This window comes from Cynocephalus volans, chromosome 16 (genome assembly GCF_027409185.1).
Source record: "Cynocephalus volans isolate mCynVol1 chromosome 16, mCynVol1.pri, whole genome shotgun sequence".
Lineage (NCBI taxonomy): Eukaryota > Metazoa > Chordata > Mammalia > Dermoptera > Cynocephalidae > Cynocephalus > Cynocephalus volans.
The window spans coordinates 66,322,040-66,346,930 of record NC_084475.1 but is presented as its reverse complement, the minus strand read 5'-3'; positions in this window follow the sequence as shown (position 1 = coordinate 66,346,930).

Below are 24,891 nucleotides of genomic sequence, written 5' to 3'. Positions count from 1 at the left end.
GGAACTGCTCGACAGAACCTCCACTGCGTCTGAGTGTCCTTTAACGGGCTGGTTGGGGCCGGTGGCTGTGCTCACCTCTCTTCATGGCTCTCTTCCCCCATCTCCTTCCAATGGGGACCGGAGGGAAAGAGGAATCCAGGCAATTCCCTCGCCCACCTGGGGAAAGACTGATAACAAGGAGTTTTTTCTATGGCTGTTCGGGTCGGCCGGTGGCGGACCTGACACTCCATGCCCACCAATTTGATAACCTAGATATAATCAACCAATTCCTTGAAATACACAATCTGCCAAAATTATAAAAGAAGAAATAGAGAATATGAATAGGCCTAGCTCTACTAAAATATTAAATCAATAATTAATAACCATCCAACATACAGCACCCAGACCCAGATGGGTTTACTGGTGAACTCTACCAAACATTTAAGAAAGAAATTATGCCAATTATCTACAATAGCTTTTAGCAGACAGAGGCAGAGGCATATACTTCCTCACTAATTCAATGAAGCCAACATTACCCTAACACCAAAAACAGACAAAGACATGACAAGAAAAGTAAACTATAGACCAATATCTCTTATTAACATAAATGCAAAAATCCTCAACAAAATATTGGCAAATCAAATCCAACAATGTAAAAAATAATTCTATACCATGATCAAGTGAGATTTAGTCCAGGCATTCAAGGTTAGTTCAACATTGGGAAATTAATTTAAATAATCCATGGAGAAAAAAAGACTATTTTTCAACAAATCATCCTGGAACAACTTGACATCCACATGTAAAAAAAACAAAGAATCAAATAAAAAGTTTACACTCTTCACAAAAATCAAGTGAAAACAGATCACAAACCTAACTATAAAACCCAAAACTATAAAACTCCTAGAAGACAACATAGGAGAAAACGTAGAGGATCTTGGGTTTTTTAGTTACAACACCAAAGGCACAATCCATATTTTTTAAAAAATAGAAAAGAAAGAACAAAAGAGAAAAAACAGCCGATAAGCCCACGTCAGCTGAGGAGCTCCAAAGTGTCCCAGTTCCTTTCACAGGGTCACCAGGGACTGCTCACAACTGCAGTAGCCTCACTCAGAATGGTCACTCAATATGAACAGCTACAGAAGGCCTGAGCATTCCTCTGGGGGGTGAAAAGTTCCATTCCAAACTGCTAACATCTTACCCAGAGTGTCCTACTTCAGCAGTGGTGCTGCAGAGCAACCCAGTTCCCCTCTTGAGAGTACAGGTCCCCATCCACAAATCAAGAGACATCACTCAGTGTTATGCACTTCAACAGCAAAGCTATGGTGTACCTCAGTGTCTTCCTGGAGTATATAGGGCTCTATCCAGAGCTCCAGTGACACCATTGAGTCACCAACTCTAGCTGAGGAACTGCTTAGCACTTCACTGTCTCCCTCAAAGCCTAAGGACCTAATCTTATCTCCAAGAAACCCCACACAGCATCACTCATTTAAGCTGAAGAGGTTCATATCACCCCAGTATACCAATCAGGGTCATGGACACTATCCAGGGTGCCAGCAAGTCCACTCAGGGTTGCTCAGCTCAGCCAAGGAGAAAATGAGTACCCAGAAGAACCCAAGATCTTGCCCACAATCTTGACAACCCAACCCAGTGTCACTCACTTCAGTAAGGAGCTACCAAGGGCTCCAGCACTAGGCCACAGAGAGAATCACAGATAACTCTGACATTGAATAAGATCAAGGTAATGATCATCAACATAGGGATCATAGAAATAATACAAAAAAAAGAACACAGAAAATATGACACCTCCAAAAGAATGCAGTGAGACTGTAGTATCAGACCCCCAACAGCAGAAAACCTATGAAATGACTGAAAAGGAATTCAAAACAACAACCTTAAGTAAACTCAATGAGATACAAGAAAACTCAGATAGACAACACTTTAAAAATGAGAAAAACAAAACAGGATCTGAAGGAGGAATTTAACAAAGCAATAGATATCTGGGGGGAAAAAAGACAGCAACAGAACTACTATAAAATGAAGCATTAATTCAATGAAATAAAAAATACAATCAAGAGCTTAAGTAACAGGCTAGAGAAAGCAGAAAAGAATTCCTGATCTCAATGAAAAGCTATTTGAAATAACACATGCCCACTAAAGAACAGAAAAAAAGAATTGAAAAAAAATGTTTTTAAACCTACAAGATTTATGGGACAAATGTAAGCATACAAACATCCTAATAGGGAAGAAGAGGAGTAAAGAAAATACATTGAAAACCTACTCAACAAAATAATAACTGAAAATTTCCCAGGTATTGGGAGATTTATGGACTTCCAGATCCAAGAGGTCCAAGATCCTCAAACAGATTCAACCCCAAAAGGTCCTCTCAGAACCACACTGTAGTCAAACTCTCAAAAATCAAAGACAAAGAGAGAATCCAAAGATGGCAAGAGAAAAACATCAAATCCCCTATAAAGGAATTCCCATCAAATTAATTGTCTATTCTCCAGTAGAAACTACAGACCAGGAGAGAATGGGATGATATGTTCAAAGTCCTAAAAGAAAAAACTACCAGCCAAGACTACTATACCCAGCAATGCTATCCTTCAGAAATGAAGAATAAATAGAGTATTTCCCAGACAAATAAAAACTTCAGGAGTTCACTACCAAAAGGCCATCCCTAAAAGAAATCCTCAAGGGAGTCCTACATCTGAAATACAGAAAAAGATAGTCACCATCAGGAATACACAAGGAAGAATAAAACCCAGTGATAGAGCAGATAAACAAATGAGGAAGAAAATAAAACTGTATCTTACTACTGCAAAAAACCAACAAACAATTAAGACAAACAAAAAAAGGGAAATAAAGAAAAGATATACAAAACATCAATATAAAAAACTCAGTAAAATTCCAGGAGTAAGACAATAAGTTTCAATAACAATCCTAAATGAAAATGGTTTGAATTCTCCACTCAAAAGACATAGACTGGTCGAATGGATTAAAAAACTAAACACAACTATATGGTGCCAATAAGAAATGCACTTCACTTATAAGGACTCAAACAGACTAATAACGAAGTAACGGGAAAAGATATATCAAACAAAATGACACCAAAAAAGAGCAGGACTAGTTATTCTTATATTGGATAAAATAGACTTTAAACCAAAAACTATAAAAAGACACAAAGATTGTCATCATATAATAATAAAGGGCTCTACCCAGCAACAGAATATAACTATCATAAATATATATGCACCCAACACTGGAGAACACAGATTTACAAAGGATATGTTATTAAAACTAAAGAGAGAGATAGACCCCAATGCAATAATAATTAGGGACATCAACACCTCCTTTCCCAAAATTGAACATGTTATCTAGGCAACCAATCAACAGAGGAACACAGGTTTTAAACTACACTTTAGATCAACTGGACCTGGCAGATATCTACAAACATTACATCCAACAACTAGAGAATATACATTCTTCTCATCACCATATGGAACATTCTCCAGGATGCAGCACATATTAAGATACAAATTAAGTCTTATCAAATTTTTAAAAATCAAACTAGTTTCAAGTATCTTTTCAGACCACAATGGAATGAAGCTAGAAATCAATAACAACATGCTCCTTAATAACATATTGGTCAAAAAAAAAAAAAAAAAAAGAATAAGCAGGAAATCAAAGAATTTCTTGAAAAGGATGAAAATAAAAGCATACCATATAAAATCCTATGGGATACTGTAAAAGCAGTAGTGAGAGAGAATTTTATCACAATAAATATTTACATCAAAAGAGTAGAAAGACTTCAAATAAACACCTAACATTACACCAATCCAATTCCAATTCCAAATCCAATTCCAATACAATTCCAAAATTAGTAGATGGAAAGAAATAATAAAGATTAGAGCAGAACTATATAAAATAGAGACAAAAAAAAGACACAAAAGATCAATGAAACAAAAGTTGGTATTTTGAGAAGATAAATAAAATAGACAAACCATTAGCTAGGTTAACAAAAAAAAAAGAAGAAGAGAGAAGACCCAAATAACAAAAATCAGAAATGAAACAGGAGACATTACAACCAATACCACAAAGATGCAAAGAATCATTAGAGGCTATTATAAACAAGTATATGCCAAAAATATGAAAACCTGGAGGAAATGGATAAATTTCTGTACACATCCAAACTACCAAGACTGAACCAAGAAGAAATAGAAAACCTGAACAGACCAATAATAAGCAACAGGATTGAAGCAGTAATCAGAAGTCTCCCAACAAAGAAAAGCCCAGGAACTGATTGCTTTACAGCCGAATTCTACCAAACCTTTAAGGATGAACACGAATCCTTTTCAAACTATTCCAAAAAATTGAAGCAGAGAAGATGGCGGTGGCTGCGGCGGTTGGCGTGGAGTAGCTGAGGTGGAAAAGGCAGCCACTGGGCCTCAGGAAGCTGGGAAACTTGTGGACCTTACTCTCGCCATCTCTTGAGGTAGGAACGCTGCTGGTGGCCAGTCGTTGGGGTGACCACCACTTTGCCCTCGGCAGGAGAGGCTGCCTCATTTATAGGCAACAGCTTTGAAGTGTGGAGCAGGAAAAGAATTGTTTCGTGGCTGCAAAAGCGAGTCTTGAAACAGGGAACACAGCGCCAGGGCTGCTGTGGATGCAGACAGGATCCCGGAGGCGGGGGCCGCACTGAAGGCGGACAGCTGCCCTATTCAGGATTCAAGGTTTCAGGCCGGTCGTCTGTGCCTAGCAGAAACCTGGTAGACTTCCTGGGCGAGGCGGTGCCGAGCAGGGTCTTGAAGGCCCAGCTGATAGACGAGAGGTGCAGAAGACATGTCCCAGCCCAGCACAGTGAGCACAGAGTGGGAAGACGTGCAGCCAGGGATGCGGAGACTCGACAGAAACCACACACCCGGTGGGGTCGCCACGTCACGATCTAACAACCTGGGCAAGAGCCAACGGAACAGAGAGAAGTCCTGCACAGGAAGTGAAAGCTCAACAGAGATCACACACCCTGTGGTATGTGATCCACCAGCCCAGCAGAGTCCAAACTGACCAGAAAGGTGGCTCTCTGGAGAAGCACAAGACCGGAGGCAACCACACACACAAGGCACTAGAGGCCAACTGAGCAGTCATGGAGGGAGCCATATGAAATTGGCAACCACAGCAACATCCTAGTTAGTCATTAGTCTCAAACCAGTGGACTGTGAAACCCCCTGCCACAATGAATAAACATCAAAAAAAAGATACCAGAAATACAAAAAAATCAAGAAAGTACACCATCAAAAGTTAATAAATCTCAAACTCTAGATCCTATAGAACAAGAAGCCCTTGAAATAACTGACAAGGAATTTCGAGTGATAATTCTAAGGAAACTGAATGAGATACAAGAAAACTCAGCTAGACATCACGATGAAATGAGGAAAAGTATACAGGATCTGAAAGAGGAAATGTACAAGGAAAACAATGTCCTGAAAAAAACATGTAGCAGAACTTGATGAACTGAAGAAGTTATTCATTGAAATAAAAAACACAACGGAGAGTTTAACCAGCAGGCTTGTCGAAGTTGAAGAGAGAACCTGTGAACTTGAAGATGGGCTGTTTGAAATAACACAAGCAGACAAAAAGAAAGAAAAAAGAATCAAGGACATGGAAGAAAATCTGAGAGAGATATCAGACAACCTTAAGCGCTCAAATATCCGAGTCATGGGTATTCCAGAAGGGGAGGAAAATGGAGATTCCATTGAAAACATATTCAACAAAATAGTGGCAGAAAACTTCCCAGGTATAGGAAAAGTCACAGATCTTCAGATCCAGGAAGCTCAACGATCTCCAAACGATTTCAACCCAAAAAGGCCTTCTCCAAGACATGTTATAGTCTAATTGGCAAAACTCAGAGACAAAGAGAGAATCTTAAAAGCTGCAAGAGAGAAGCGTCAAATCACCTATAAGGGAGCCCCAATCAGGCTAACATCAGACTTTTCATCACAAACCCTAAAAGCTAGAAAGGAATGGGATGATATTTTCAAAATACTAAAAGACAAAGATTGCCAGCCAAGAATACTCTACCCTGCAAGGCTATCCTTCCGAAATGAAGGGCAAATAGTATATTTCTCAGACAAACAAAAACTGCGGGAGTTCACTACCACACGACCACCCTTACAAGAAATCCTCAAGGGAGTACTGGGTTTGGTTCCTGAAAAATAACTACCACTGCCATAAAAACCCAAGAAAAATCTAAACCCACTAGTATAATAAAAATGGCATTCATGAAGAGAAAACAAGCAAACAAAAACGGTATCTACAACCTAAGGAACCAACAAACACAGAAACCAAACAGTAAATCAAGGAACAAAAGACACCTAAGACAACTAAACAACCAATAAAATGCTAGGAATAAATCAACACCTTTCAATAACAACTCTTAATGTAAAAGGCTTAAATTCCCCAATCAAAAGACACAGACTGGCTGACTGGATCAAAAAGGAGGACCCAACTATATGCTGTCTACAAGAGACCCACCTCACCCATAAAGATTCACACAGACTAAGAGTGAAAGGATGGAAAAAGATTTACCATGCAAACAGAAAAGAAAAACGAGCTGGAGTAGCTATTCTTATATCTGACAAAATAGACTTTAAACTAAAAACCATAAAAAGAGACAATGAGGGACACTACTTAATGATAAAAGGACTGATCCATCAAGAAGACATAACAATCATAAATATGTACGCACCCAATGTTGGAGCAGCCAGATTTATAAAACAAACTCTATTAGACCTAAAGAAGGAAATAGACACTAATACCATAATAGCAGGGGACCTGATCACCCCACTGTCAATATTAGACAGATCATCTAGGCAAAGAATCAGCAGAGAAACACAAGATCTAAACAAGACTCTAGACCAATTGGAATTGGCAGATATCTACAGAACATTCCACCCAACAACCTCAGAATACTCATTCTTCTCATCAGCACATGGATCATTCTCCAGGATAGATCACATATTAGGTCACAAATGAAGTCTCAATAAATTCAAAAAAATTGGAATTATTCCATGTATCTTCTCAGACCACAATGGATTAAAACTAGAAATTAATAACAAACGAAACTCTGGAAACTATACAAACACATGGAAATTAAACAGCATTCTTCTTAATGACATATGGGTCCAAGAAGAAATCAAGCAGGAAATCAAAAAATTTATTGAAACGAATGAAAACAATGATACATCATACCAAAACCTGTGGGATACTGCAAAAGCAGTATTGAGGGGGAAATTTATTGCATTAAACGCTCACTTCAGAAGAATGGAAAGATGGCAAGTGAACAACCTAACACTTCACCTTAAAGAACTAGAAAAACAAGAACAATCCAAACCTAAAGTTAGCAGACGGAAAGAAATCATTAAGATCAGAGCAGAACTGAATGAAACTGAAAACCAAAAAACAATTCAAAAGATCAACGAATCAAAAAGTTGGTTTTTTGAAAAGATAAATAAAATCGACAAACCATTAGCATGGCTAACAAAAAAAAAAGAAGAGAGAAGACTCAAATAACCAAAATTAGAGATGACAACGGCGATATTACAACTGATTCATCTGAAATACAAGGAATCATTCGAGACTACTATAAACAACTATACGCCAACAAATTTGAAAATCTGGAGGAAATGGATAAATTTCTGGACACACACAAGCTCCCAAAACTGAACCATGAAGACGTAGAAAATTTGAACAGACAAATAACAATAAAGGAGATTGAAGCTGTTATCAGAAGGCTCCCAACAAAGAAAAGCCCAGGACCAGATGGATTCACAGCAGAATTTTACCAAACATTCAAAGAGGAATTGACACCGATTCTTTACAAACTATTCCAAAAGATTGAAACGGACGCAAATCTCCCAAACTCATTCTATGAAGCAAACATCATCCTGATACCAAAACCAGGTAAAAATAAAACCAAAAAAGAAAACTACAGGCCAATATCCTTGATGAATATAGATGCAAAAATCCTCTCTAAAATACTAGCAAACAGAATACAGCAACACATACGAAAAATTATTCATCACGATCAAGTGGGGTTCATCCCAGTGATGCAAGGTTGGTTCAACATACGCAAATCAATAAATGTGATACACCATATTAATAAACTCAAACACAAGGACCATATGATCATCTCTATAGATGCTGAAAAAGCATTTGATAAAGTTCAGCACTCATTCATGACAAAGACCCTCTATAAGTTAGGTATAGAGGGAAAGTATCTCAACATAATTAAAGCCATATATGCCTAACCCACTGCCAATATCATCCTGAATGGGGAAAAGCTGAAAGCTTTTCCTTTAAGAACAGGAACTAGACAAGGATCCCCACTCTCACCACTCCTATTCAACATAGTGTTGGAAGTACTAGCCAGAGCAATCAGAGAAGAGAAGGAAATAAAGGGCATCCGGATTGGAAAAGATGAGGTCAAAGTGTCCCTGTTTGCAGATGACATGATCCTATATATCGAACAGCCTAAAACCTCAACAAAAAAACTGTTGGAATTGATAAATGATTTCAGCACAGTAGCAGGATACAAAATCAACACACAAAAATCAGTAGCATTTCTTTTCTCCAATAGTGAACACGCAGAACAAGAAATCAAGAAAGCCTGCCCATTTACAATAGCCACCAAAAAATAAAATACTTGGGAAATGAGTTAACCAAAGAGGTGAAAAATCTCTATAATGAGAACTACAAACCACTGCTGAGCGAAATTAGAGAGGATACAAGAAGATGGAAAGATATCCCATGCTCTTGGATTGGAAGAATCAACATAGTGAAAATGTCCATACTACCCAAAGTGATATACAAATTCAATGGAAGCCCCATCAAAATTCCAAAGACATTTTTCTCAGAAATGGAAAAAACTACCCAGTCATTTATTTTATTTTTTTTATTTTTTTATTTTTATTTTTTTATTTTTTATTTTTTTATTTTATTTTTTTTTTAAATTTTATTTTGTTGATATACATTGTAGCTGATTATTGCTTCCCATCACCAAAACCTCCCTCCCTTCTCCCTCCCCCCCTCCCCCCCGACAATGTCCTTTCTGTTTGCTTGTTGTATCAACTTCAAATAATTGTGGTTGTTATATCTTCTTCCCCCCCCCCCCCGGTTTGTGTGTGTGTATGTATGTGTGTGTGTGAATTTATATATTAATTTTTAGCTCCCTCCAATAAGTGAGAACATGTGGTATTTCTCTTTCTGTGCCTGACTTGTTTCACTTAATATAATTCTCTCAAGGTCCATCCATGTTGTTGCAAATGGCAGTATTTCATTCGTTTTTATAGCTGAGTAGTATTCCATTGTGTAGATGTACCACATTTTCCGTATCCACTCATCTGATGATGGGCATTTGGGCTGGTTCCAACTCTTGGCTATTGTAAAGAGTGCTGCGATGAACATTGGGGAACAGGTATACCTTCGACTTGATGATTTCCATTCCTCTGGGTATATTCCCAACAGTGGGATGGCTGGGTCGTATGGTAGATCTATTTGCAATTGTTTAAGGAACCTCCATACCATTTTCCATAGAGGCTGCACCATTTTGCAGTCCCACCAACAATGTATGAGAGTTCCTTTTTCTCCGCAGCCTCGCCAGCATTTATCATTCATAGTCTTTTGGATTTTAGCCATCCTAACTGGGGTTAGATGGTATCTCAATGTGGTTTTGATTTGCATTTCCCGGATGCTGAGTGATGTTGAGCATTTTTTCATATGTCTGTTGGCCATTTGGATATCTTCCTTCGAGAAATGCCTACTTAGCTCTTTTGCCCATTTTTTAATTGGGTTGCTTGTTTTCTTCTTGTAAAGTTGTTTGAGTTCCTTATATATTCTGGATATTAATCCTTTGTCAGATGTATATTTTGCAAATATTTTCTCCCACTCTGTTGGTTGTCTTTTAACTCTTTTAATTGTTTCTTTTGCTGTGCAGAAGCTTTTTAGTTTGATATAATCCCATTTGTTTATTTTTCCTTTGGTTGCCCGTGCTTTTGGGGTCGTATTCATGAAGTCTGTGCCCAGTCCTATTTCCTGAAGTGTTTCTCCTATGTTTTCTTTAAGAAGTTTTATTGTCTCAGGGTGTATATTTAAATCCTTAATCCATTTTGAGTTGATTTTAGTATACGGTGAGAGGTATGGATCTAGTTTCATTCTCCTGCATATCGATATCCAGTTATCCCAGCACCACTTGCTGAAGAGGCAGTCCCTTCCCCAGTCAATAGGCTTGGTGCCTTTGTCAAAGATCAGATGGCAGTAAGTGTGTGGGTTGATTTCTGGATTCTCTATTCTATTCCATTGGTCAGTGTGTCTGTTTTTATGCCAGTACCATACTGTTTTGGTTATTATAGCTTTGTAGTATAGCTTAAAGTCAGGTAGTGTTATGCCTCCAGCTTTATTCTTTTTGCTGAGCATTGCTTTGGCTATTCGTGGTCTTTTATTGTTCCATATAAATGTCTGAATAGTTTTTTCCATTTCTGAGAAAAATGTCTTTGGAATTTTGATGGGGATTGCATTGAATTTGTATATCACTTTGGGTAGTATGGACATTTTCACTATGTTGATTCTTCCAATCCAAGAGCATGGAATATCTTTCCATCTTCTTGTATCCTCTCTAATTTCTCTCAGCAGTGGTTTGTAGTTCTCATTATAGAGATTTTTCACATCCTTGGTTAACTCAATTCCTAAGTATTTTATTTTTTTGGTGGCTATTGTAAATGGGCAGGCTTTCTTGATTTCTCCTTCTGCATGTTCACTATTGGAGAAAAGAAATGCTACTGATTTTTGTGTGTTGATTTTGTATCCTGCTACTGTGCTGAAATCATTTATCAATTCCAACAGTTTTTTTGTAGAGGTTTTAGGCTGTCCGATATATAGGATCATGTCATCTGCAAACAGGGACAGTTTGACTTCATCTTTTCCAATCTGGATGCCCTTTATTTCCTTCTCTTCTCTGATTGCTCTGGCTAGTACTTCCAACACTATGTTGAATAGAAGTGGTGAGAGTGGGCATCCTTGTCTAGTGCCTGTTCTTAAAGGAAAAGCTTTCAGCTTTTCCCCATTCAGGATGATATTGGCAGTGGGTTAGGCATATATGGCTTTAATTATGTTGAGATACTTTCCCTCTATACCTAACTTATAGAGGGTCTTTGTCATGAATGAGTGCTGAACTTTATCAAATGCTTTTTCAGCATCTATAGAGATGATCATATGGGCCTTGTGTTTGAGTTTATTAATATGGTGTATCACATTTATTGATTTGCGTATGTTGAACCAACCTTGCATCCCTGGGATGAATCCCACTTGATCGTGATGAATAATTTTTCGTATGTGTTGCTGTATTCTGTTTGCTAGTATTTTAGTGAGGATTTTTGCATCTATATTCATCAAGGATATCGGCCTGTAGTTTTCTTTTTTGGTTATATCTTTACCTGGTTTTGGTATCAGGATGATGTTTGCTTCATAGAATGAGTTTGGGAGATTTGCGTCCGTTTCAATCTTTTGGAATAGTTTGTAAAGAATCGGTGTCAATTCCTCTTTGAATGTTTGGTAAAATTCTGCTGTGAATCCATCTGGTCCTGGGCTTTTCTTTGTTGGGAGCCTTCTGATAACAGCTTCAATCTCCTTTATTGTTATTGGTCTGTTCAAATTTTCTACGTCTTCACGGTTCAGTTTTGGGAGCTTGTGTGTGTCCAGAAATTTATCCATTTCCTCCAGATTTTCAAATTTGTTGGCATATAGTTGTTTATAGTAGTCTCGAATGATTCCTTGTATTTCAGATGAATCAGTTGTAATATCGCCTTTTTCATTTCTAATTTTTGTTATTTGAGTCTTCTCTCTTCGTTTTTTTGTTAGCCATGCTAATGGTTTGTCAATTTTATTTATCTTTTCAAAAAACCAACTTTTTGATTCGTTGATCTTTTGAATTGTTTTTTGGTTTTCAATTTCATTCAGTTCTGCTCTGATCTTAATGATTTCTTTCCGTCTGCTAACTTTAGGATTGGATTGTTCTTGTTTTTCTAGTTCTTTAAGGTGAAGTGTTAGGTTGTTCACTTGCCATCTTTCCATTCTTCTGAAGTGAGCATTTAATGCAATAAATTTTCCCCTCAATACTGCTTTTGCAGTATCCCACAGGTTTTGGTATGATGTATCATTGTTTTCATTAGTTTCAATAAACTTTTTGATTTCCTGCTTGATTTCTTCTTGGACCCATATGTCATTAAGTAGAATGCTGTATAATTTCCATGTGTTTGTATAGTTTCCAGAGTTTCGTTTGTTATTAATTTCTAGTTTTAATCCATTGTGGTCTGAGAAGATACATGGGATAATTCCAATTTTTTTGAATTTATTGAGACTTGATTTGTGACCTAATATGTGATCTATCCTGGAGAATGATCCATGTGCTGATGAGAAGAATGAATATTCTGAGGTTGTTGGGTGGAATGTTCTGTAGATATCTGCCAATTCCAATTGGTCTAGAGTCTTGTTTAGATCTTGTGTTTCTCTACTGATTCTTTGCCTAGATGATCTGTCTAATATTGACAGTGGAGTGTTCAGGTCCCCTGCTATTATGGTATTAGTGTCTATTTCCTTCTTTAGGTCTAATAGAGTTTGTTTTATAAATCTGGCTGCTCCAACATTGGGTGCGTACATATTTATGATTGTTATGTCTTCTTGATGGATCAGTCCTTTTATCATTAAGTAGTGTCCCTCATTGTCTCTTTTTATGGTTTTTAGTTTAAAGTCTATTTTGTCAGATATAAGAATAGCCACTCCAGCTCGTTTTTCTTTTCTGTTTGCATGGTAAATCTTTTTCCATCCTTTCACTCTTAGTCTGTGTGAATCTTTATGGGTGAGGTGGGTCTCTTGTAGGCAGCATATAGTTGGGTCCTGCTTTTTGATCCAGTCAGCCAGTCTGTGTCTTTTAATTGGGGAATTTAAGCCTTTAACATTAAGAGTTGTTATTGAAAGGTGTTGATTTATTCCTAGCATTTTATTGGTTGTTTGGTTGTCTTAGGTGTCTTTTGTTCCTTGCTTTCTGATTTACTGTTTGGTTTCTTTGTTTGTTGGTTCCTTAGGTTGTAGATAGTGTTTTTGTTAGCTTGTTTTCTCTTCATGAATGCCATTTTTATTGTACTAGCGGGTTTAGATTTTTCTTAGGTTTTTATGGCAGTGGTAGTTATTTTTCAGGAACCAAACCCAGTACTCCCTTGAGGATTTCTTGTAAGGGTGGTCTTGTGGTAGTGAACTCCCGCAGTTTTTGTTTGTCTGAGAAATATACTATTTGCCCCTCATTTCGGAAGGATAGCCTTGCAGGGTAGAGTATTCTTGGCTGGCAATCTTTGTCTTTTAGTATTTTGAAAATATCATCCCATTCCTTTCTAGCTTTTAGGGTTTGTGATGAAAAGTCTGATGTTAACCTGATTGGGGCTCCCTTATAGGTGATTTGACGCTTCTCTCTTGCAGCTTTTAAGATTCTCTCTTTGTCTCTGAGTTTTGCCAATTTGACTATGACATGTCTTGGAGAAGGCCTTTTTGGGTTGAATACATTTGGAGATCGTTGAGCTTCCTGGATCTGAAGATCTGTGATTTTTCCTAAACCTGGGAAGTTTTCTGCCACTATTTTGTTGAATATGTTTTCAATGGAATCTCCATTTTCCTCCCCTTCTGGAATACCCATGACTCGGATATTTGAGCGCTTGAGGTTGTCTGATATCTCTCTCAGATTTTCTTCCATGTCCTTGATTCTTTTTTCTTTCTTTTTGTCTGCTTGTGTTATTTTAAACAGCCCATCTTCAAGTTCAGAGGTTCTCTCTTCAACTTCGACAAGCCTGCTGGTTAAACCCTCCGTTGTGTTTTTTATTTCGCTGAATAACTTCTTCAGTTCAGCAAGTTCTGCTACATTTTTTTTCAGGACATTGATTTCCTTGTATATTTCCTCTTTCAGATCCTGTATACTTTTCCTCATTTCATCATGATGTCTAGCTGAGTTTTCTTGTATCTCATTCAGTTTCCTTAGAATTATCACTCGAAATTCCTTGTCAGTTATTTCAAGGGCTTCTTGTTCTATAGGATCTAGAGTATGAGATTTATTAACTTTTGGTGGTGTACTTTCTTGATTTTTTGTATTTCTGGTGTCTTTTTTTTGGTGTTTATTCATTGTGGCAGGGGGTTTCACAGTCCACCGGTTTGAGACTAATGACTAACTAGGATGTTGCTGTGGTTGCCAATTTGGTATGGCTCCCGCCGTGACAGCTCAGTTGGCCTCTAGTGCCTTGTGTGTGTGGTTGCCTCGGGTCTTGGGCTTCTCCGCGGATCCCCCTTTCTGGTCAGCTTGTACTCTGCTGGGCTGGTGGATCACGCACCACAGGGTGTGTGATCTCTGTTGAGCTTTCACTTTCTGTACAGGACTTCTCCCCGTTCCGTGTGCTCTGGCCCAGGCTGTTAGATCGTGCAGTGGCGACCCCACCGGGTGTGTGGTTTCTGTCGAGTCTCCGCCTCCCTGGCCGCACGACTCCCCCCTCTGTGCACACTGTGCTGGGCTGGGGTGTGTCTTCTGCACCCCTCGTCTATCAGCTGGGCCTTCAAGACCCTGCTCAGCACCGCCTCACCCAGGAAGTCTACCAGGTTTCTGCTAGGCACAGATGACCGGTCTCTCTGGGTGCCTTTGTAGCACTGTGTAGATCTTTCTCGGGTCTTGTTCACCTTTGTATCCCCCCGGTATAAACCGAGTCTAGTGCCCGCCTGCAGCCTGCTCTCCGGCAGGTTCAAGCGGACCTGGGAACTCTCCTACCACACTATTCCCAACCAGAAATTCGTTAGGCTTTTTTCCAAACTGGTGGTCGCAGAGATGGTATCTGCCTCCCAGTAACAGGAAGTTTACCGGGCCGGAGTCCAGGGTGTGGTGGAGTGACAGTCGGCCCGCCCGTATTTCCTAGCCCTCCCAACACTGGTCAGAACGCCCCACACCCCCAGCCCCGCCAGAGAACCGCGGAGGGAGTGGGAGAGGAAGCCGGCCCGCAGGGTCCGGAAAGCCCCGCGCCAGGCCAAGCAAATGGGCTCAGTGATGGCCGAACAGGGCGGAGCTGCCCGCACCTGGGAAAATGGAGGCAGCACTGGGGCAGTGAGTGGCCTGGTGGTGCAGGCGGAAGCCGGGTGGGCAACCACCCCCCGAACAGAGCTGTGCCAGGGATCACTCACAGTGCTATGCCAGGTCGGGCGCTCGCTCTGTCTCTGGTTTGTTGCCTTCCGTGTTCTCGGCGCTGCCGCCTCGGGCTGTTCAGTCGCGGCGCCGCTCGGGCGCTCCCAGGAATCTTCTTTAATGCCGGCCTGAAACCTCGAATCCTGAATAGGGCAGCTGGCCGCCTTCAGTGCGGCCCCAGCCTCCGGGATCCTGGCTGCATCCACAGCAGCCCTGGCGCCGTGTTCCCTGTTTCAAGACTCGCTTTTGCAGCTAAGAATCAGTTCTTTTCCTGCTCCGCACTTCAAAGCTGTTGCCGGTAAATGAGGCAGCCTCTCCTGCCGGGGGCAAAGTGGCGTTGAGCCCCCACGACCGGTCAGCAGCAGCAGTCCTCCCTTAAGAGATGGCCAGAGGAAGGTCCACAAGTTTCCCGGCTGCCTGAGGCCCAGTGGCCACCTTTTCCACCTCAGCTACTCCGCGCCAGCCGCCGCAGCCGCCGCCATCTTGAAACCCTACCCAGTCATTTATATGGAACAATAAAAGACCATGCATAGCCAAAGCAATGCTGAGCAAAAAAAATAAAGCTGGAGGCATAACACTACCTGACTTTAAGCTATACTACAAAGCTATAATAACCAAAACAGTATGGTACTGGCATAAAAACAGACACACTGACCAATGGAATAGAATAGAGAATCCAGAAATCAACCCACACACTTACTGCCATCTGATCTTTGACAAAGGCACCAAGCCTATTCACTGGCGAAGGGACTGCCTCTTCAGCAAATGGTGCTGGGACAACTGGATATCCATATGCAGGAGAATGAAACTAGATCCATACCTCTCACCGTATACTAAAATCAACTCAAAATGGATAAAGGATTTAAATATACACCCTGAGACAATAAAACTTCTTAAAGAAAACATAGGAGAAACACTTCAGGAAATAGGACTGGGCACAGACTTCATGAATACGACCCCAAAAGCACGGGCAACCAAAGGAAAAATAAACAAATGGGATTATATCAAACTAAAAAGCTTCTGCACAGCAAAAGAAACAATTAACAGAGTTAAAAGACAACCAAGAGAGTGGGAGAAAATATTTGCAAAATATACATGTGACAAAGGATTAATATCCAGAATATATAAGGAACTCAAACAACTTTACAAGAAAAAATCAAGCAACCCAATTAAAAAATGGTCAAAGGAGCTAAGTAGGCATTTCTCTAAGGAAGATATACAAATGGCCAACAGACATATGAAAAAATGCTCAACATCACTCAGCATCCGGGAAATGCAAATCAAAACCACACTGAGATACCATCTAACCCCAGTTAGGATGGCTAAAATCCAAAAGACCCTGAACGATAAATGCTGGCGAGGTTGCAGAGCAAAAGGAACTCTCATACATTGTTGGTGGGACTGCAAAATGGTGCAGCCTCTATGGAAAATGGCATGGAGGTTCCTCCAACAATTGCAGATAGATCTACCATATGACCCAGCTATCCCACTGCTGGGAATAAACCCAGAGGAATGGAAATCATCAAGTCGAAGGTATACCTGTTCCCCAATGTTCATCGCAGCACTCTTTACAATAGCCAAGAGTTGGAACCAGCCCAAATGTCCATCATCAGATGAGTGGATACGGAAAATGTGGTACATCTACACAATGGAATACTACTCAGCTATAAAAACGAATGAAATACTGCCATTTGCAACAACATGGATGGACCTTGAGAGAATTATATTAAGTGAAACAAGTCAGGCACAGAAAGAGAAATACCACATGTTCTCACTTATTGGTGGGAGCTGAAAATTAATATATAAATTCACAAACACACACACACACACACACACACACAAAACCGGGGAGGGGGGGAAGAAGATATAACAACCACAATTACTTGAAGTTGATACGACAAGCAAACAGAAAGGACATTGTTGGGGGGGAGGGGGAGAGGGAGAAGGGAGGTAGGTTTTGGTGATGGGGAGCAATAATCAGCCACAATGTATATTGACAAAATAAAATTTAAAAAAAAAATTTGTTGGCGTATAGTTGTTTATAGTAGTCTCGAATGATTCCTTGTATTTCAGATGAATCGGTTGTAATATTGCATTTTTCATTTCTAATTTTTGTTATTTGAGTCTTCTCTCTTTTTTTTCTTAGCCATGCTAATGGTTTGTCAATTTTATTTATCTTTTCAAAAAACCAACTTTTTGATTCGTTGATCTTTTGAATTGTTTTTTGGTTTTCAGTTTCATTCAGTTCTGCTCTGATCTTAATGATTTCTTTCCGTCTGCTAACTTTAGGTTTGGATTGTTTTCAGTTTCATTCAGTTCTGCTCTGATCTTAATGATTTCTTTCCGTCTGCTAACTTTAGGTTTGGATTGTTCTTGTTTTTCTAGTTCTTTAAGGTGAAGTGTTAGGTTGTTCACTTGCCATCTTTCCATTCTTCTGAAGTGAGCGTTTAATGCAATAAATTTCCCCCTCAATACTGCTTTTGCAGTATCCCACAGGTTTTGGTATGATGTATCATTGTTTTCATTCGTTTCAATAAATTTTTTGATTTCCTGCTTGATTTCTTCTTGGACCCATATGTCATTAAGTAGAATGCTGTTTAATTTCCATGTGTTTGTATAGTTTCCAGAGTTTCGTTTGTTATTAATTTCTAGTTTTAATCCATTGTGGTCTGAGAAGATACATGGAATAATTCCAATTTTTTTGAATTTATTGAGACTTCATTTGTGACCTAATATGTGATCTATCCTGGAGAATGATCCATGTGCTGATGAGAAGAATGAGTATTCTGAGGTTGTTGGGTGGAATGTTCTGTAGATATCTGCCAATTCCAATTGGTCTAGAGTCTTGTTTAGATCTTGTGTTTCTCTGCTGATTCTTTGCCTAGATGATCTGTCTAATATTGACAGTGGGGTGATCAGGTCCCCTGCTATTATGGTATTAGTGTCTATTTCCTTCTTTAGGTCTAATAGAGTTTGTTTTATAAATCTGGCTGCTCCAACATTGGGTGCGTACATATTTATGATTGTTATGTCTTCTTGATGGATCAGTCCTTTTATCATTAAGTAGTGTCCCTCATTGTCTCTTTTTATGGTTTTTAGTTTAAAGTCTATTTTGTCAGATATAAGAATAGCTACTCCAGCTCGTTTTTCTTTTCTGTTTGCATGGTAAATCTTTTTCCATCCTTTCACTCTTAGTCTGTGTGAATCTTTATGGGTGAGGTGGGTCTCTTGTAGACAGCATATAGTTGGGTCCTCCTTTTTGATCCAGTCAGCCAGTCTGTGTCTTTTGATTGGGGAATTTAAGCCTTTTACATTAAGAGTTGTTATTGAAAGGTGTTGATTTATTCCTAGCATTTTATTGGTTGTTTAGTTGTCTTAGGTGTCTTTTGTTCCTTGATTTACTGTTTGGTTTCTGTGTTTGTTGGTTCCTTAGGTTGTAGATACCGTTTTTGTTTGCTTGTTTTCTCTTCATGAATGCCATTTTTATTATACTAGTGGGTTTAGATTTTTCTTGGGTTTTTATGGCAGTGGTAGTTATTTTTCAGGAACCAAACCCAGTACTCCCTTGAGGATTTCTTGTAAGGGTGGTCGTGTGGTAGTGAACTCCCGCAGTTTTTGTTTGTCTGAGAAATATACTATTTGCCCTTCATTTCGGAAGGATAGCCTTGCAGGGTAGAGTATTCTTGGCTGGCAATCTTTGTCTTTTAGTATTTTGAAAATATCATCCCATTCCTTTCTAGCTTTTAGGGTTTGTGATGAAAAGTCTGATGTTAGCCTGATTGGGGCTCCCTTATAGGTGATTTGACGCTTCTCTCTTGCAGCTTTTAAGATTCTCTCTTTGTCTCTGAGTTTTGCCAATTAGACTATAACATGTCTTGGAGAAGGCCTTTTTGGGTTGAAATCGTTTGGAGATCGTTGAGCTTCCTGGATCTGAAGATCTGTGACTTTTCCTATACCTGGGAAGTTTTCTGCCACTATTTTGTTGAATATGTTTTCAATGGAATCTCCATTTTCCTCCCCTTCTGGAATACCCATGACTCGGATATTTGAGCGCTTAAGGTTGTCTGATATCTCTCTCAGATTTTCTTCTATGTCCTTGATTCTTTTTTCTTTCTTTTTGTCTGCTTGTGTTATTTCAAACAGCCTATCTTCAAGTTCACAGGTTCTCTCTTCAACTTCGACAAGCCTGCTGGTTAAACTCTCCGTTGTGTTTTTTATTTTGCTGAATAACTTCTTCAGTTCAGCAAGTTCTGCTACATTTTTTTTCAGGACATTGATTTCTTTGCACATTTCCTCTTTCAGATCCTGTATACTTTTCCTCATTTCATCATGATGTCTAGCTGTGTTTTCTTGTATCTCCTTCAGTTTCCTTAGAATTATCACTCGAAATTCCTTGTCAGTCATTTCAAGGGCTTCTTGTTCTATAGGATCTAGAGTTTGAGATTTATTAACTTTTGGTGGTGTACTTTCTTGATTTTTTGTATTTCTGGTGTCTTTTTTTTGGTGTTTATTCATTGTGGCAGGGGGTTTCACAGTCCACCGGTTTGAGACTAATGACTAACTAGGATGTTGCTGTGGTTGCCAATTTGGTATGGCTCCCTCCGTGACTGCTCAGTTGGCCTCTAGTGCCTTGTGTGTGTGGTTGCCTCGGGTCTTGGGCTTCTCTGGGGAGCCACCTTTCTGGTCAGCTTGGACTCTACTGGGCTGGTGGATCACGTACCACAGGGTGTGTGATCTCTGTTGAGCTTTCACTTCCTGTGCAGGACTTCTCCCTGTTTTGTGTGTTCTGGCCCAGGCTGTTGGATCGTGCAGTGGCGACCCCACTGGGTGTGTGGTTTCTGTTGAGTCTCCGCCTCCCTGGCCGCACGTCTCCCCACTCTGTGCGCACTGTGCTGGGCTGATGAGTGTCTTCTGCAACCCTCGTCTATCAGCTGGGCCTTCAAGACCCTGCTCGGCACCGCCTCGCCCAGGAAGTCTACCAGGTTTCTGCTAGGCACAGACCACCGGTCACTCTGGGTGCCTTTGTAGCACTGTGTAGATCTTTCTCGGGAGTTGTTCACCTTTGTATCCCCCCAGTATAAACCGAGTCTAGCGCCCACCTGCAGCCTGCTCTCCGGCAGATTCAAGCGGACCTGGGAACTCTCCTACCACACTATTCCCAACCAGAAATTGGTTAGGCTCTTTTCCGAACTGGTGGCCACAGAGATGGTAACTGCCTCCCAGTAACAGGAAGTTTACCGGGGCCGGAGTCCAGGGTGTGGTGGAGTGACAGTCGGCCCGCCCATACTTCCTTGCCCCCCCAACACTGGCTGGGGACGCCCCACGCCACCAGCCCTGCCAGAGAACCATGTAGGGAGTGGGAGGAGAGGCCGGCCAGCAGGCTCCGGAAAGCCCTGCGCCGGGCCAAGCAAGTGGGAAGGCTCAGTGACGGCCGAGCCAGGCGGAGTTGTCCACACCTGGGAAAATGGAGGCAGCTCCGGGGCGGTGAGTCACCTGGTGATGCAGGCAGGAGCCGGGTCGGTGTCAGCCCCCCAAACAGGGCTGGTCCAGGGGTCACTCACAGGGTTGTGCCAGGTCGGGCGCTCACTCTCTGCCTCTGGTTTGCCGCCTTCCCCGTTCTCGGCCGCTGCCGCCTCAGGCAGTTCAGTCGCGGCGCGGCTCAGGCGCTCCCAGGAATCTTCTTTAATGCCAGCCTGAAACCTCGAATCCTGAATAGGGCAGCTGGCCGCCTTCAGCCTGGCCCCGGCCTCTTGGATCCTGTCTGCATCCACAGCAGCCCTGGTGCCGTGTTCCCTGTTTTGAGACTCGCTTTTGCAGCTAAGAAACAGTTCTTTTCCTGCTCCACACTTCAAAACTGTTGCCTGTAAATGAGACAGCCTCTCCTGCCGGGGGCAAAGTGGCGGTCACCCCCCACGACCGGCCACAAGCAGTGGTCCTCCCTTAAGAGATGGCAAGAGGAAGGTCCGCAAGTTTCCCAGCTGCCTGAGGCCCAGTGGCCGCCTTTTCCACCTCAGCTACTCCGTGCCAACGGCCACAGCCACCGCCATCTTGAAATGCCTCCGCCACCAAATTTGAAAATCTGGAGGAAATGGATAAATTTCTGGACACACACAAGCTCCCAAAACTGAACCATGAAGACGTAGAAAATTTGAACAGACAAATAACAATAAAGGAGATTGAAGCTGTTATCAGAAGGCTCCCAACAAAGAAAAGCCCAGGACCAGATGGATTCACAGCAGAATTTTACCAAACATTCAAAGAGGAATTGACACCGATTCTTTACAAACTATTACAAAAGATTGAAACGGACGCAAATCTCCCAAACTCATTCTATGAAGCAAATATCCTGATACCAAAACCTGGTCAAGATATAACCAAAAAAGAAAACTACAGGCCGATATCCTTGATGAATATAGATGCAAAAATCCTCACTAAAATACTAGCAAACAGAATACAGCAACACATACGAAAAATTATTCATCATGATCAAGTGGGATTCATCCCAGGGATGCAAGGTTGGTTCAACATACGCAAATCAATAAATGTGATACACCATATTAATAAACTCAAACACGAGGACCATATGATCATCTCTATAGATGCTGAAAAAGCATTTGATAAAGTTCAGCACTCATTCATGACAAAGACCCTCTATAAGTTAGGTATAGAGGGAAAGTATCTCAACATAAGTAAAGCCACATATGCCAAACCCACTGCCAACATCATCCTGAATGGGCAAAAGCTGAAAGCTTTTCCTTTAAGAACAAGAACTAGACAAGGATGCCCACTCTCACCACTCCTACTCAACATAGTGTTGGAAGTACTAGCCAGAGCAATCAGAGAAGAGAAGGAAATAAAGGGCATCCAGATTGGAAAAGATGAAATCAAACTGTCCCTGTTTGCAGATGACATGATCCTATATATCGAACAGCCTAAAACCTCTACAAAAAAACTCTTGGAGGTGATAAATGATTTCAGCACAGTAGCAGGATACAAAATCAATACACAAAAATCAGTAGCATTTCCCGGATGCTCAACATCACTAAGCATCCGGGAAATGCAAATCAAAACCACATTGAGACACCATCTAACCCCAGTTAGGATGGCTAAAATCCAAAAGACTCCGAACGATAAATGCTGGCGAGGTTGTGGAGAAAAAGGAACTCTCATAAATTGTTGGTGGGACTGCAAAATGGTGCAGCCTCTATGGAAAATGGTATGGAGGCTCCTCAAACAATTGCAGATAGATCTACCATACGACCCAGCTATCCCGCTGTTGGGAATATACCCAGAGGAATGGAAATCATCAAGTCGAAGGTATACCTGTTCCCCAATGTTCATCGCAGCACTCTTTACAATAGCCAAGAGTTGGAACCAGCCCAAATGTCCATCATCGGATGAGTGGATACGGAAAATGTGGTACATCTACACAATGGAATACTACTCAGCTATAAAAACGAATGAAATACTGCCATTTGCAACAACATGGATGGACCTTGAGAGAATTATATTAAGTGAAACAAGTCAGGCACAGAAAGAGAAATACCACATGTTCTCATTTATTGGTGGGAGCTAAGAATTAATATATAAATTCACACACACACACACACACACAAAAAAAAAAAAAAACGGGGGGGGGAGAAGATATAACAACCACCATTACTTGAAGTTGACACGACAAGCAAACAGAAAGGACATTGTTGGGGGGGAGGGGGGAGGAAGAAGGGAGGGAGGTTTTGGTGATGGGGAGCAATAATCAGCCACAATGTATATCGACAAAATAAAATTTAAAAAAAAAAAGAAAAAAAGCAATGGATTTGCTTAAAAAAGAAACAAATAAATAAATAAATAATAAAATAAAAATAAACGATCTTTAAAGCCATGAAAAGACATGGAGGAAACTTCAGGGCATACTAACAAGTGAAGGAAGCCAATCTGAAAATGCTGCAAACTGTACAATTTCATCTATATTGTCATATAGATGACAGTTTGCCACAAAAGACAAAACTATGTATGGAAACAGTAAAACAGTCAGTGGTTGCCAGGGGTTAGGTGGGAGGGAGAGATAAGTAGGCAGAGCACATAGGATTTTTAGGGCAATGAAACTATTCTATATGATACTATAATGGATATATTTATCAAAACCTACAGTACGAATAACACCAAGAAACTCTAATGTAAACTATGGACTTTAGGTGTTACCAATTCATCAGTTTTAGCAAATGTACCACTGTGGTGAAGGATGTTTATAGTGGAGAAGGCTACACGTGTGTAGGGACAGAGGGTGTACAGAAACTCACCACCCTTTCCCTTCAATTTTGCTGTAAACCTGACACTGCTCTAAAAAATAAAACTTATTAATTAAAAAATACACAGATAAATAATTTGAAGAAGATCTAAATGGAAAGAGACATATATCATGTAAATGACTTAGAAGATGTAATGTTTAAAACATACCAGTTCTTCCAAACTGATTTATATACCCAGCACAATTTCAATCAACATCCAGGCCAGATTTTTTATGGGAATTCAGTAGCTAATTCTAAAATTTATGTAAACATATAAGTCAACTTATACCACTATATATCAAGAGTTATTTTAAAGCTATATTAATTAAGATAATTTGGTATCAGTTATAGGATATACAAGTACAACTAAAAAAAATGGAACAGAATAGAGTTCAGATGAAGGTATAGATGGCTCTCAATTTGTGACAAAGGTGGCAATACAGTGCAGTGGAGAAAAGACAAGACTTAAATAAATGGTGCTGGTTCACTTGTGTGTCATGTGGAGACAAAAAAAGAAAATTGACACCCTCCTCACAACATAGAAAGCAATTCCAAGTAGAGCACTGATCTACATATGACCCAGGAGGTAATGTAGTACAGAAGAATATTTTTATAACATTGAGATATGAAAAGACCTTTTGTAAAAGAATTGGATGAGAAGGTGAAATCATAAAGTAAAGATTACATTAAATTAACTACTTCCATTTAAGAAAAAATACCACTAAGTAAAAATGCAAGATGTAAAGTAGGAGAAAATATTTGGTGTGCTATACAGATGTCATATAGAGCTCTTAAACATTTAATTCATTTTTTTAAATAATCAGAATATTTCAGCCATTACTTAGAAGATATTCAAATGGCTTAAAACCATTTGAAAAGTTGCTAGCTTCATTTGTTATTAAAGTAATGCAAATTAAAACCACAATGAGATCATGCTATAAACCTACCAAATTTGTTAAAATTGAAAATATTTAAGATACCAGGTGTTTACAAAGATGAGGAAAAACGGGAACCCTCATACACACCTGGAGGATATGTAAACAGCACTTTGAAAGACTGTTTGGCATTAATCTAATAATGTTGAAGGTATATAACCCAGGTGCATACTAACAGAAGTTATATACACAGGTATGTGCATCAAGAGATATGTATAAGGGCATTCATGTCAATGCTATTCACAACAACTCCAAACTAAAAATATATGTAAATATTTATCAATAGATAAACATGTTATAATAATTTCATACAATGAAATATCATGTAACAGCAAAGAAAATTAATAAATTTCTGCAGCAATACAACAAAGAAGAATCCCACAACCATAATGTTGAATGAAAGAAACCAGGCACAGAGAAATGAATACATATTTAT